We start from the raw sequence: 13,675 nt of genomic DNA on the forward strand, positions 1-13,675 counted from the left end.
AAGAATCAGGAAGTGTTCTAAACTAAACCTCTTCATTAAGGCCACATTCACACCATACATTTAAAGCACAAAGGTAACACTTTAAACAGTAACATCTTCCCCCAAAAGCATCCTGGGAAAAGAAGTTTGTTACAGGTGCTGAGAATTTTCAGGAGACCCCTAGTTTAACAATCAATCCCTCCTCCCGGAGAACTCTGAAAATTGTAGCACTCTAAAAGGAATTGGGGTATCCTAACAATCTTTTGCACTCTTAAGAGACTACAGCTCCCAAAATTCTTTGGGTGAAGCTGTGTGGTCTCATGGTGCTTTTCAATGTATGGTGTTAATGTGGACTGAATCACTACAATTTAGTCACAACTTGAGTTTTGCTGTGTCTTTAGCTGATGCTTGACACGCATGCACACAAATGTCAGTTTTAATTGAGTGGAGTCCCACAAGAGCTGCTTTCAAATAAAAAGAAAGATCTAAAGACCAGCACCTTCTACCCTGCACTGCTTCTCCAAAGGCGTCTCCTGTCCGGAGATGGGAAGAAGGAAGAGTGTGTGGAATTGTCTGCTTCTTGGGAGAAAAGCGGTGACAAACCTAGACAGCATCTTTAAAAAGCAGAGACATCACCTTGCCGACAAAGGTCCTTATAGTTAAAGCTATGGTTTTCCCAGTAGTGATGTATGGAAGTGAGAGCTGGACCATAAAGAAGGCTGATCGCCAAAGAATTGATGCTTTTGAATTATGGCGCTGGAGGAGACTCTTGAGAGTCCCATGAACTGCAAGAAGATCAAACCTATCCATTCTTAAGGAAATCAGCCCTGAGTGCTCACTGGAAGGGCAGGTCGTGAAGCTGAGGCTCCAATACTTTGGCCATCTCATGAGAAGAGAAGACTCCCTGATAAAAACTCTGATGCTGGGAAAGATGGAGGGCACAAGGAGAAGGGGACGACAGAGGACGAGATGGTTGGACAGTGTTCTCGAAGCTACCAGCATGAGTTTGACCAAACTGCGGGAGGCAGTGGAAGACAGGAGTGCCTGGCGTGCTCTGGTCCATGGGGTCACGAAGAGTCGGACATGACTAAACAACTAAACAACAACAACCTTAGCAAAGGATGCATCTATTTCAAATGAAGAAATAAGGGGGGGGGTGAAGAACAAAAGCCTCACGGAATGCAGCAGCTGAAGCTCTACTTGCCACTGCAGTGAGGCACAAATCATCAGCGTCAATAGCAGATGGCCAGGATGATTGAAAGGCAATGTCACATGACTGACAGGTGGGCATGGTTTGTAAAGAAAAAGAAAACAAAATGGCCTCGTGATCCATTTGAGGGGTCAGGGGGCAGTCCTAATTAGGCTGAGGGGCCAGCTCTTCCCTAGCCCAGATGGTGTGGTACATCTGGAGGTTGTCACACCTTGAGCTAGCCAGTGTGAATGGTGGGGGGAATTCCTTCCTCACCTACCCCTCATTCCCAAATGAAGAGAAGCAGGTACTCTTTTCTCCCTCCAGGTATCATTTTTTTATTCATTTCCATTCAGCCAATCATACAGGAGGACAAAAACAGTTGGAAAGCCAAAGGAGCAAGTTCAAAGAAGATGGCATGCGAGCAAGTAATGTGGTGGAAGCGTTTTTTCATGCTGAGTTGCTGCACGTGGTCCATTAGAAGAGGACATTCTTCAGCAGGAGCCCAGAGAGGACCAGGAGGAGCGATGCATAAGGTGAAGGGGCCTTGTCACACACAATTTCATTGACTACTCCCGTAAACTGACCAGTTGCAGACTTCCCTTTCTGGTTTTTCAAAGACTCACACGTAGCCTTCTTCTCACACTTCTTTTCGACGTGGAACGTCCCTGGATGTAGAAAAGAAAGATGGGTTATCCGCAGAATCAACGTTCCAAGCCATTATGGCCCAGACAATACATTTCCATGCCACTGGCATCCATTCTTTTCAGTAGCATGCTCAAGGAGGTGAACAAAATCAGAGCCACACGAAATAATCACAAGAACACGTCTTACTCTACTCGCAGCAAGATATGACGGTGTTTGTGTGAATTTATCGCAAAGGCTCCTTGGGATGTTTCTAAGAACAGGGACACACAGGGCCAGTCCAAGACATGGTGGCATCTGAGGCAAACCACAAAATGGCAGTAGCGTCCCCGTTCCCACCCCCACCCCCCCACCCCCGCCGCCAGGGAGGAAGGTGTGAGAGAAGATCTACATCAGGAACAAGAGCAGGAGGAAACCAGCAGTGCCTCCTATTCGCCAACGGGCATCTGCAGAGGCGGCATTGGGAGGGGGCTGCCGGGGAGACGGTAAAACCAGCCTCCAAGAAACACACCACCATGGTGGCAACAGCAGATGATGCATTCCTTAGAGGCCAGATCTGCTGCCCATGTGGAGTCTGCTGCCTGAGGCTGTCACTTCACCTTGCATCATGGGTGAGCCGGCCCTGAAGATGTACTACATCACTACTTTGAGACTGGGTTGGGTGTTTCTGTCATATTGCTGCTGGTTATGGGTTTTTCAAAATCAATCTTATTTTTATTGAAAGAACAGAAAAAGGATCCCACTAGATGAAGTCAAAGTCCTTGCTTCTGTTCCTACAATAGCCAACCAGATTCCTACGGACCAGAAGCAAGATATGGATGCAACAGCACTTTCCCAACATGTTTTCCTCAGCAGCTGATATTCAGATGCATGCTGTCTCTGACACTGGAGGTACTAGATATATGTCATATCTAGTAGCCATGGACAGCTGGATGCACAATGCATTTTCCTAATCCCCCTTTAAATGGGGCAGCTGTCCCAGTGGTAGCCATTACTGCATAATGGAAGCAAATCCCAGAATTTAACTAAGGACTGTGCAACTTTCCCGTACGGGGCAAATTTAAGATGTGCACTGTTGTTTTGGGATTTGAAATTGATGGTGCATTGTGCATTAAGACATCTTACTGGAAGCAAGTTTGAGAAGGGTTGACCCTAAAGGTTGCTAATAAATATCCCATAAAAGGATCCTTAAGTGCATTACAGTACTTTCTTTGTGGTCATGGGGTGGGGGAAATGTTTCCACATCAATTCCAGCTATTAATGGCTGTGGATCACTCCCCATTCACAGGTGCCAGTTCCTTTTTGTGTGTTTGTGTGGAATGAGTCTGCAGTTGGGGAGACTGATTGCAAACGTGACTAAGGGGAAGGGGGATCTTTTTCTCTCTCTTGTCTTTTCTTTTTGTTTAAGTGTCATTCAAGCTGTCAGCAGCAAAAGGCAGAGGTCTGCAGGAAAGCAGAACGACTGTGGCATTAGCCAAATCTTTGCTCCTTCACCGCCAATTGGGGGGAGGGGAGAATGGTAAGAATGATTATGATAGCGGCAATGAAAGGAGGAAAGAAGCTGAGAATATTATTTGCCCAGGGATGGAAAGAAGAAAGAACCCCATCAAAAGAAGAATGGATAATGATGGACTATGCGGAAATGGCAAGGCTGACTGGGAAGATCAGGCACCAAGAGGATAATAAATTCGACAAAGAATGGCATAACTTTATAGAATATGTTAAAGAACACTGTAAACATTTTTAAAGGTTAGCAGGAGTGATATGGCACTTGTAATTTAAAATGACAAAGGATATTATGTGTAATAATTTAGATAAATGTAATTAGATGCAGTAAAAAAGAAAGATAAATTTTGGAAGCCAAGGGAGAGGTGGGGTGAAGTCTGGGGGTTCAGGGAACCCCATAAATGTACAAATATGGATTATGGCTTAATGTAAACGTGTGTGTGTGTGTAAAATTGTGGGGGTTTTTGAAACTTTGAAAATAAAAATTTTAAACTGAAAAGAAAAAAGAAAACGGAAGGAGGAAAGAAGCCCCCACTGCAATTATAAGCCCCTTCCTCTCTCTCTCCAAATTCTTCTTGCATTTGAAAAGTTTGCTCTGAAATTTTCCTCTTCCCCCAGGAAAGGGCTGTAGTTAAAAAATAAAATTGGACATGTCTTTGAAGCAAAACTCAGGTGAGCCAAACTTGAATCCATATATGTCAATGCCCTTCCAGACATTGGTGGACCCACCACACAGTTGTCCTTTCTTCACTGGTGGGGAAGGTGTGGCCTTACAGATATTGTTGGGGCTCCATCTCCCATCAGCCTCAGCCAGCATGGTTGAGGGTCAGGGGTGCTGGGTGTTGGAATTCAGGAACATCTGAATGACCGTACATTTCCCACATTCAACCATCGCTCCACCCACTATATTCCCGAGGATACTGCACAGCACAGCGTTACCATTGGCTGAGAAAGACTTAGGCTCCCTCTCACTTACCACTGAGTTCAGTCACTAAATGTTGGCAGACATCATTCTTATCTTCACAAGTCACCTTTCGTCCAGAGCAAGTTTTAGCGTTACTGCTGCATACTTCACATTCCAAAGAACTAGCTGGGAAAAGGGAATAAAAAGGGTGTGTGTAAAATAAAGCCAGAAATGATAACACAACTGAGCAATTAACTGCCTTTTGATGGGAGATGAGGGATGGCATTATGCTGTGCCCTCTAAACCATTCGCATATTTTTGTTCTTTCCCCTTTTCTCACCACTAGGAATAAAGTAGGGGAAGTCTTTAATTTGCCCTAAAATATAATATAATCCTGTATGGTAATCATACTATGGGATTACTATGGTAATCCCAGCCCTCGTCCAGGAAAACAACCCAGTACATACATTATTATGTATGTGCATAATACAAACATACATTATTATGGCAGACATTATGATGCCCTAAAATTTCCCCTCCCCCCCCCTCTTCCCATTGGGAAGAACAACAGAACAGAAATCCACCCCAGCACCTAGCCAAGCGAGGTCATCTGGGGCTGCTGACTTGCAACTAGGAAATAACTACCCGTATTTTTCGCTCCATTGGACAGGGAGAGATTGCGCAGGGCTAAAGAGGAAGCCAAGGCAGTGAGTAGGATGGATCCCGCTCGCTGCCTTGGCTTGTTCCATAGCCACGCGCAACCCCTCCGGCAGGGAGAGGCGGCAGGGAGAGGCGGCAGGGAGAGGCTGCACGGGGGGGGGGGGAGAGAGAGAGATTTTTTTTATTGATTTCCCCATCTAAAAACTAGGTGCGCCCTATGGTCTGGTGCGCCCTATGGTGCGAAAAATATGGTAAGTGTCTACTCAGAAGAAAGCTGCACTGAGTTCAGTGGGTCTGACTCCCAAGTAAGGGTGTGTGGGGCTATAGTGTTTTATCTAGGGAGCCAGGGCTCCTCCGGATGACAAGATCTTTTTGCACCAGGTCAGTGAGGACCACTTACTTTTTAAAATTCTCCCATATATTACTTCTTGAGGGTGCCGCTGCCCCCCGCCCCCCTTGACTAACCCATAGGGGGGCACAGGAAGAAAACAAGGTTGGAAGGGGGTCACTGTCGGGAAAAGGTTGGGAAACACTGGCATAGATGATCCTAGTTGTTCCCTCCAACTCTACAATTCTCTTTTTTTTATTGTGGGGGGTGGAGACCCACAGGGTCAAATTTTGAAGACTAGCTCAAGGCTCTTGTGAAGTTCAAATTGAGCTGGTTCTCATGAAAATGAACTGGATATCTCTCCCGTCTCTAATTACCTCCAGCAAGAAGCACAGAAAAGAGGAGAAGTCCCAGGGCAGCCTGCATGGTGATGGAAAGTCTCTGTTTGAGGAAAGATGTTCCCTGGACCAAAATGTCTGCAAAAGAAAATAAGACGCAAAAGACATTCAGTGAGGAAGCAGGCACATTCCTAAGGAAAGAAGTTGGATGGCTACGAAGTCCTTATGCTGGCTGATAAATGTCCACCTTTCCTCAGATATAATCCCTGGTCCCTGATCTTCCAGAATTGGAAATCCTACTCAGAGGTTCCTCACTATGGAAAACAATGTTCCGCCTGGCCTTTGGTTTGGATTCAGTCTGACCCTCATGTTTCCCTCCCCTTATGGTTTTGATCTATGGGCTACTTTTAAAATGAGGCTGCATTTTAAATTGCATTTTAACCAGTATTTTAAATTGGTTTCCCCCCCCCCATTATGTTTTTACTGTACTTTTACTGGTGTTAGCCACCCTGAGCCTGGCTCTGGCCGTGGAGGGCAGGGTATAAATAAAATGTATTATTAATTTATTAGTAGTATTAGTAGTATTAGTATTATTATTATTATTATAGAATCATAGAATTGTAGAATTTGAAGGAACCCCACAGGTCATCTAGTCCAACCCCCTGGAATGCAGGAATCTCAGCTAAATCATCCACGACAGATGGCCACCCAACCTCTGCTTAAAAACCTCCATGGAAGGAGATGCAAAACAAGTAGAAATAAACTGAATAAGTCTGCACATTGTTTTTTGTGCTTTCAGTAATGGTAAAGGTGACATGTTTCAGAAGCAAGCAAATTCCTGTTAAGTTTAGATTCCTGCATCAGAGGAGGGTTAGACTAGATGACCATGGGGGTATCTTCCAGTTCTATGATTCTATGATTCTATGAACTTTCTGGAATGGCGGGCATTTTTCATTCTGTTCTGGAACAATGAATATCAAGGATATATCAAGCAGTATGTTTTTGAACTAATGAAAGCACCTCTCGTTTGTATAGAGTTTGTGACAGTGTGGGTAAAAAAAATGAATCAGTTTTAGCCTCTGTGTGTGTGTGTGTGTGTGTGTGTGTGTGTGTGTAAGGCTGTTGTCAAGCTGCAGTTCACAGGGCCACCAGTAGGTGGCCCACTTCAGTGTGATGACAGAACAGCAGACAAGAAAGTCATGGCGGTGGCAGACGGCCTAGGCAAGCTGTTCAGGGAGTGGTTGCCAAACCACTGTGTGAAGCACTGCAGTGAGGTTTAATGGAGGGGGGGGAGGCTCTCCAGAAAGCCGTTAGTTAATTAAAATAAGAGGAAGCTCATTCCGTGTGTGTGTGTGAATGTGTGTCGAAAGTAGTCTACTGTACAAAGGCAAAAAACAACAACCCATTTGTTGCTCTGGCTACTTTTGCCTCTGCCACACCCATCACTGATATGTGGCCCAAGGGAGGTTGCCCAGGAGAGATTGCAGCCTTTGGGTGCAAAAAGCTTCCCTAGGCCTTGCCTAGCCTTGCTAGAGACAGAACTGAGGTCTAAGGAGCCCATCAACTCTGAACTGCTGTGATTTGTGCCCCTCGGCTACCAGCTGTGGCTACATCCATAACACATGAAGGTCTAGGTCTGCTATACCTACCTCTCTCCAGAGCCAACTCCTAGGGGCCAAGGTCCCTTCAGCCCCCCCCCCCAAAAAAAAATTTGACAGGGCCGTCCTCCCTCAAAGTTGATAGGTATTGCCATTCAAATGGTGTGCGCACACTGCATCATGTGATTGATTGTGAGAGGTGAGCCTTACCTGCCCCCCATATTTTATTCAAGTTGCCACCCATGCTCCAAATTCTACACTGGATCTCAGACTGGGAAACCTGTGACCCTCTAGAACAGGGTTTCTCAAACTTGGGTCTCCAGCTGGTTTTGAACTACAGTTCCCATCATCCCTGACCACCGGTCCTGCTAGCTAGGGATGATGGGAGTTGTAGTCCAAAAACAGCTGGAGACCTAAGTTTGGGAAACTCAGCTCTAGAGGATGTTGGACTCCAGTTCCCAGCATCCCCTCCCATCACAGACAATGATCAGGGAGGATGAGTTCCCAAGCTCTGCACAAGGTTCTGTCCAAGCAACCTTGGTTTTCGCTCTCTCCTACTCCCTTCTAGAGGGCACCATTCATTTATTAAGGGGGAGATGCCCAGTTTTGCCAGTGTGTGGCTATCCTAAGCCAGAGGTTTGCTTGATTGTTATTATTTGTATAACCCCTGTTTCCTCCAAAGAGTTCAAGGTTGTGATCATTCAGAGGCACCTCCCAAGTCCTACTGCAATGCTCTAACCACTACAATACACTGCTCCTCAAACTGTGGTCTTCCAAGCTTTGGTTCAGGCAGTGCACAAAAAAAGGCTGCCGAACAGCCCATAATATCTCTGCCCTGTCCTGCCTTCCTAGAACTTGGCTCACAAACACACCCACATCCGTCGCATTAGAAAGGTATTGAAATATGGATCCTGCATGTTCTTCCATCTGTAGGTTAAAAGTAGTTTATTAAGTAGCCTGCTGAGACCCCCAACAATTTTCAGGAGTTCTGTCAGGGTGGGAGAGCTTTAGCACTATTGTCCTAAACCTCCCCCCCCCTCCAGTATACAGCTTTCCCATAAATACATTTTTGAAATGTATAAATATTGGAAAAGGTTGTTTCTATAGCTTGTGCCTTCACTGCTGTCTTCCTTGTTTTCTGATTACCAGCTCTGTCTGAGAAGGGGCTTCGCAGAACTATTTCACCCTTGTCTGCAAATCTCCTGCATGCTTGGTGTTTTTGCCTATCCCTGTGGGTTCGTTAGTTAATTCACTTTAAAAAATAATAATAATAACAACACATGAATCCTTTTCCTTCAAGGAGCTCAAGGCAGCAGCATGTGTGGTTTCTCTCCCCCGTCCAATTTATCCTCACAAAAACCCTGCAAAATAGGTTGTGGTGAGAGATAGTGACTAGCCAAGAGGGCAGCCACAGTTGAGGTGAATGAGGGAGTGGGGAACTCCGGTTTCTAGCCCCCCTCCCCCCCAGCCATGCCCCAGCTTCAATGCTCCCACCTCAGTCAGACACCTCATTCTGCATAATGGGTATAATAGCTCTTCCCTCCCTCCCTCTCGACTATCATCCAGGGATCAATCAGTAAAGAGGAGGCCTGGATGGGAGAGGAAGGACTTTTGGTGGGATTGTTTAGAAGAGACCAGAAGGGTCAGGATTTTGAACCTCGGATTTGTGTTGCCCCAGAAATCATGCCCCCCCAAAGTCTGGTCAGACACCCATAAGGTTCCTATACAGTGGTACCTCGGGTTAAGTACTTAATTCGTTCCGGAGGTCCGTTCTTAACCTGAAACTATTCTTAACCTGAAGCACCACTTTAGCTAATGGGGCCTCCCGCTGCCGTCACACTGCTGGAGCACGATTTCTGTTCTCATCCTGAAGCAAAATTTTTAACCCGAGGTACTATTTCTGGGTTAGTGGAGTCTGTAACCTGAAGCGTCTGTAACCCGAAGCGTTTGTAACCCGAGGTACCACTGTATAAATATGGTTATGAATTAAAACTCTCTGTATTTGGAAGTTCCCTAACATGGTTGCAAGCAGCAAATTTGTCTCCTCTCTCTCCCCAGCCGCTCGCCTTTGATGTCTCATTTTCTTCCTCCCTCACAAACAGCCAATCAAGCCACAGACTCCGTTCCAATTATCATTCAGAAACTCACGTAATGTTTTGCATCCTGCACCTTTTCCAAGGCCAGTCTTCTGTGCGAGATTGTTTCATTTTCTCCTCGTGCACAGAGACTGCTGGAAACTTAACAGCATTTCTTTTTTTTAATAGAACAAACTCCCAACTGTGCATGATGAGCAACGGGGAGCAGGCAACTCCCCAATGCCAGCCTGTAAAACAATGTCATCTCCCCCCCTTTAAAAAGCAACAGCATTCACTTGGCGCCAAATGAGGCATCTCCCTTTTTTTCTTGCAAACCAAATGCAAAAGCCTCCAACCGTCTTTGGATAGGAAACTGCCTCATGTTGAGCCACACCTTTGGTCCACCTAGATCAGTGTTGTCTACACTGACTGGCAGCAGTTCCCCAGGGTTTGGGGCAATCATGAATTGATTTATCAGCAGATGCAGAGGTATTAATCAGACCCTTTTAGGTATTTGATTATCCAGCAGAGGAGATGCCCAGGATTGAACCTGGGACTTTGGGGCATACAAAGCAGATGCTCCATTACTCAGCCTCAACCACTTTGTTGTGAGCTTTGATGGAAAAAAAATGTATCTCCCCATTCATGGAATCATAGAATCTTAGACCTGGAAGGGACCCTAAGGGTCATCTAGTCCAACCCCCTGCAATGCAGGAATCTCAGCTAAAGCATCCAGGACAGATGGCCACCCAACCGCTGCTTAAAAACCTCCAAGGAAGGAGCTGGGGTGTGTTCAGTAGCTAGCAGGTGCCAGTCAAAAAGCTATACCAGAGACCAAGCTAATATGTTTTCACTCAACACATCTCCTCTGCTCTTCCTGCTTTCATATATTAGCAGGGAGGTGCTCATCAATTTGCTAAATGGAAAGTGCTACAGCTTGCTTATTCCTACGCTGGATGAGAGGGCAATCTGGAGAGGAAGATAGGTTTTAATGGTAGCATGTGGTGAATTTCCAGGGGTAATGGAAGGCTTGAAGCCAGCCACCCCACCTGAGGCCCTAAAGTCTTCCATGCCAAGCAGTCAAAAGTACTCACCAGCAGCTATGAAGGAGGCAGAGGCAATTCCAAACGTCGTCCAGAACTGGGAGCTGAGCTTCTTTGGAATCCTTGATCACACCAAGGTCTCCTCCCACTGTCTGAGGCAGCTGAGAATGTTTTGCAGAATAAAAGGGAGAAGTATTTTTCTTCCCCGGAAAGGGGGAGGAGCAACACACCAGCTGCTCCGCCCTCCACCCTGCCCCCCATCAAATTGACTCGGGCCAAATGTGGGCAGTGTCAATGAAGCTTCTCCAAAAAAGGCCCAAGTGGAGAAGCTGTGTGTTCCTCTATTCGGGTGAGATGCTAAGCAACTCCAGGAAACCTCAAGGTTTGGACACAGCAGAGGAAACGTTGGGAGACACGCCAAAGCACTGCCCACCCTCCCCAGCCTAGACCCAGCTTGGGGTCCTTTCCAAAATGCCGGCGCAGAGGCTGCTGCATTTTTATTTATTATTATTTTGGTTCTGCAGTTCATGAGAGAAAGAGCCTCCCACTTCGCCGCCGCTTGCTGCTAAATGCAAAAGACTTCCTGAAGTGGTCTGTTTTCAAATTGTTTTTGGCACTGGCCACAGTACCGCGTGCCAATTCAATTTAGCTAAAACCTTGGGTTGTTTTTAAAGTAATTGTCTGTCTACCTGACCTCCTCGTCTGGGGGGGGGGTGATTTATTCCTCCAGTGCCCACCAGGATTGATGGTGGATAGGCAAGTGTGTATTACTGGATCCAGCAATAATGGGCTCTGCCCCTTCCTTTATTGGCTGTGTCTTGCAGAGAGAGAAAATTGTTGCACGCACTCCAGTCTATGAGCTCTGAGAGGCTCCGGGGGGGGGGCAGTGCTTACCAGCTGTCTGCTTTCCTTAGAATGAAGATGAATAGAGACTGTGGTATCTTGAGGATATATGGTTCTATTCACACATGCAGTGGTACCTCGGGTTACATATGCTTCAGGTTACAGACTCCGCTAACCCAGAAATAGTACCTTGGGTTAAGAACTTTGCTTCAGGATGAGAACAGAAATCATGCTCCGGCGGTGCAGCGGTAGCAGGAGGCCCCACTGGCTAAAGTGGTGCTTCAGGTTAAGAACAGTTTCAGGTTAAGAACAGACCTCCGGAACGAATTATGTACTTAACCCGAGGTACTACTGTGTATATAACGTGTGTTACATGCCGCTCCAATCTCCTAGCAATGCAAGATTCCAGGGGTCCCACGCACTTGCCTAGAGTTCGTGTTTCCTTTTGGGAATGAGGCACAGCAGAGACTGTGGTGTCTTTCTAATATATGTTTGTTCATGCATATATACAACCTGAGCCTATGATTGGGAGGCTCACAGCATTAAACACTCCAAAAAGTTCCTGTTTCTCCAATTGCTGCAGCCTTGGAAGCAAAAAGAAATCCACCATCGTTCTCTCTCCCTCACTGGCTTGCCACATTTTGCCAACTTCTTCCCCTAAGTCATATAACCACCACTGCAAACCCAACCCCCAAAACTCTGGCATTGTCTTCTGCCTGACTTACTTTCAGTTGAAGGAGGGGCTCGCACCCATCTGCTGTCTGGCACCAAGTCTTTACTTTGTTAATGACCCATTACCTTCCTTTTGATCACTTAATCGCTCTTCTCCCAGGCGATTTCCTGAACTCTGGAAGTTGGTCTGCCTTATATTTTAACACGCACACTCAGGTTAAGATTCCAAGCATTGACACCAAACTGGGAGGGGTGGCTAACACCCCAGAGGACAGGATCACACTTCAAAACGACCTTGACAGATTAGAGAACTGGGCCAAAACAAACAAGATGAATTTTAACAGGGAGAAATGTAAAGTATTGCACTTGGGCAAAAAAAATGAGAGGCACAAATACAAGATGGGTGACACCTGACTTGAGAGCAGTACATGTGAAAAGGATCTAGGAGTCTTGGTTGACCACAAACTTGACATGAGCCAACAGTGTGATGCGGCAGCTAAAAAAGCCAATGCAATTCTGGGCTGCATCAATAGGAGTATAGCATCTAGATCAAGGGAAGTAATAGTGCCACTGTATTCTGCTCTGGTCAGACCTCACCTGGAGTACTGTGTCCAGTTCTGGGCACCACAGTTCAAGAAGGACACTGACAAACTGGAACGTGTCCAGGGGAGGGCAACCAAAATGGTCAAAGGCCTGGAAACGATGCCTTATGAGGAACGGCTAAGGGAGCTGGGCATGTTTAGCCTGGAGAAGAGGAGGTTAAGGGGTGATATGATAGCCATGTTCAAATATATAAAAGGATGTCACATAGAGGAGGGAGAAAGGTTGTTTTCTGCTGCTCCAGAGAAGCGGACACGGAGCAATGGATCCAAACTACAAGAAAGAAGATTCCACCTAAACATTAGGAAGAACTTCCTGACAGTAAGAGCTGTTCGACAGTGGAATTTGCTGCCAAGGAGTGTGGTGGAGTCTCCTACTTTGGAGGTCTTTAAGCAGAAGCTTGACAACCATATGTCAGGAGTGCTCTGATGGTGTTTCCTGCTTGGCAGGGGGTTGGACTCGATGGCCCTTGTGGTCTCTTCCAATTCTATGATTCTATGATTCTATGATTGAGTAAATTCAAACTCCTACTGGATGCAGGAATTTGGGGGTCGGGTCTGGCACTCCCAAACTCATAACATGAGCGTAGGATGGAGGGGCTCACAGCATTAACAGTCCTCCCCATTAAGTTCCGGGGGAAGCACCAAACTCAGCTTTTGAACCCAGCACAGAACAGACATGTCTCTGTGTACCTCTGTTGCCCTCATTTCAAGGGAGCCAAATCCTGGGTAAATGCCTGGAAATCCTGGGATCTCACATCACTTTGAGGTTGGGGCAGTGTGCAACACTATCTTAGTGAGCATTGAGAGCAGAGATAATGGGTTTGAGCCAAGAGAGTGAGGATGCATGATAAGGCAAAATGACCTGATAATCAACCAGAGATAGAAGGACTGTTGGGGGGAAATGTCTTTGTACAAGATAAGAGAGAACTGACAAAACTGACAGATGTCAGCTAGAGCAAAAATTGTGAAACCAACCAACCAAATGAAGGATGTTATTGTGTAATGGAGTACCCATGAGTACACTGAGCTTAGGCAAGAAGCCTGTCTATTAATTTTTTTCATTATTTATATTTACTAATTGTTATTATTAGCAAGTGCATAAAGTCAAAGGGATCTGTGTTAAGATGAAAATGAGAAGATATATGGCATTACTTAATGCAATGTCCACTATATGCAGACCCAAGAAATCAATTTATAAAACTCCTTATATACATAATTTTCATTGGATTTTCTGTTTTACAATTTCAAATAAACATTTTATGTCCTTAAGATATCAATGACTTCTCTTTCCAT

At 45.8% G+C, this 13,675-nt stretch overlaps 1 long non-coding RNA gene across 1 annotated transcript; it reads right to left on the minus strand.

Moving 5' to 3' along the window:
• Positions 1-1,481: 1,481 nt before the first annotated feature.
• On the minus strand, positions 1,482-10,470 carry LOC309537365. Its single transcript, XR_014221830.1, has 4 exons — positions 10,317-10,470; positions 5,589-5,687; positions 4,296-4,409; positions 1,482-1,836 (listed from the first exon to the last, which is right to left on the minus strand). It is a non-coding gene; the product is annotated as an uncharacterized lncRNA (long non-coding RNA).
• Positions 10,471-13,675: the final 3,205 nt, after the last annotated feature.

This window comes from Podarcis vaucheri, assembly GCF_965113315.1.
Source record: "Podarcis vaucheri genome assembly, chromosome: 7".
NCBI classification, from domain to species: Eukaryota; Metazoa; Chordata; class Lepidosauria; order Squamata; family Lacertidae; genus Podarcis; species Podarcis vaucheri.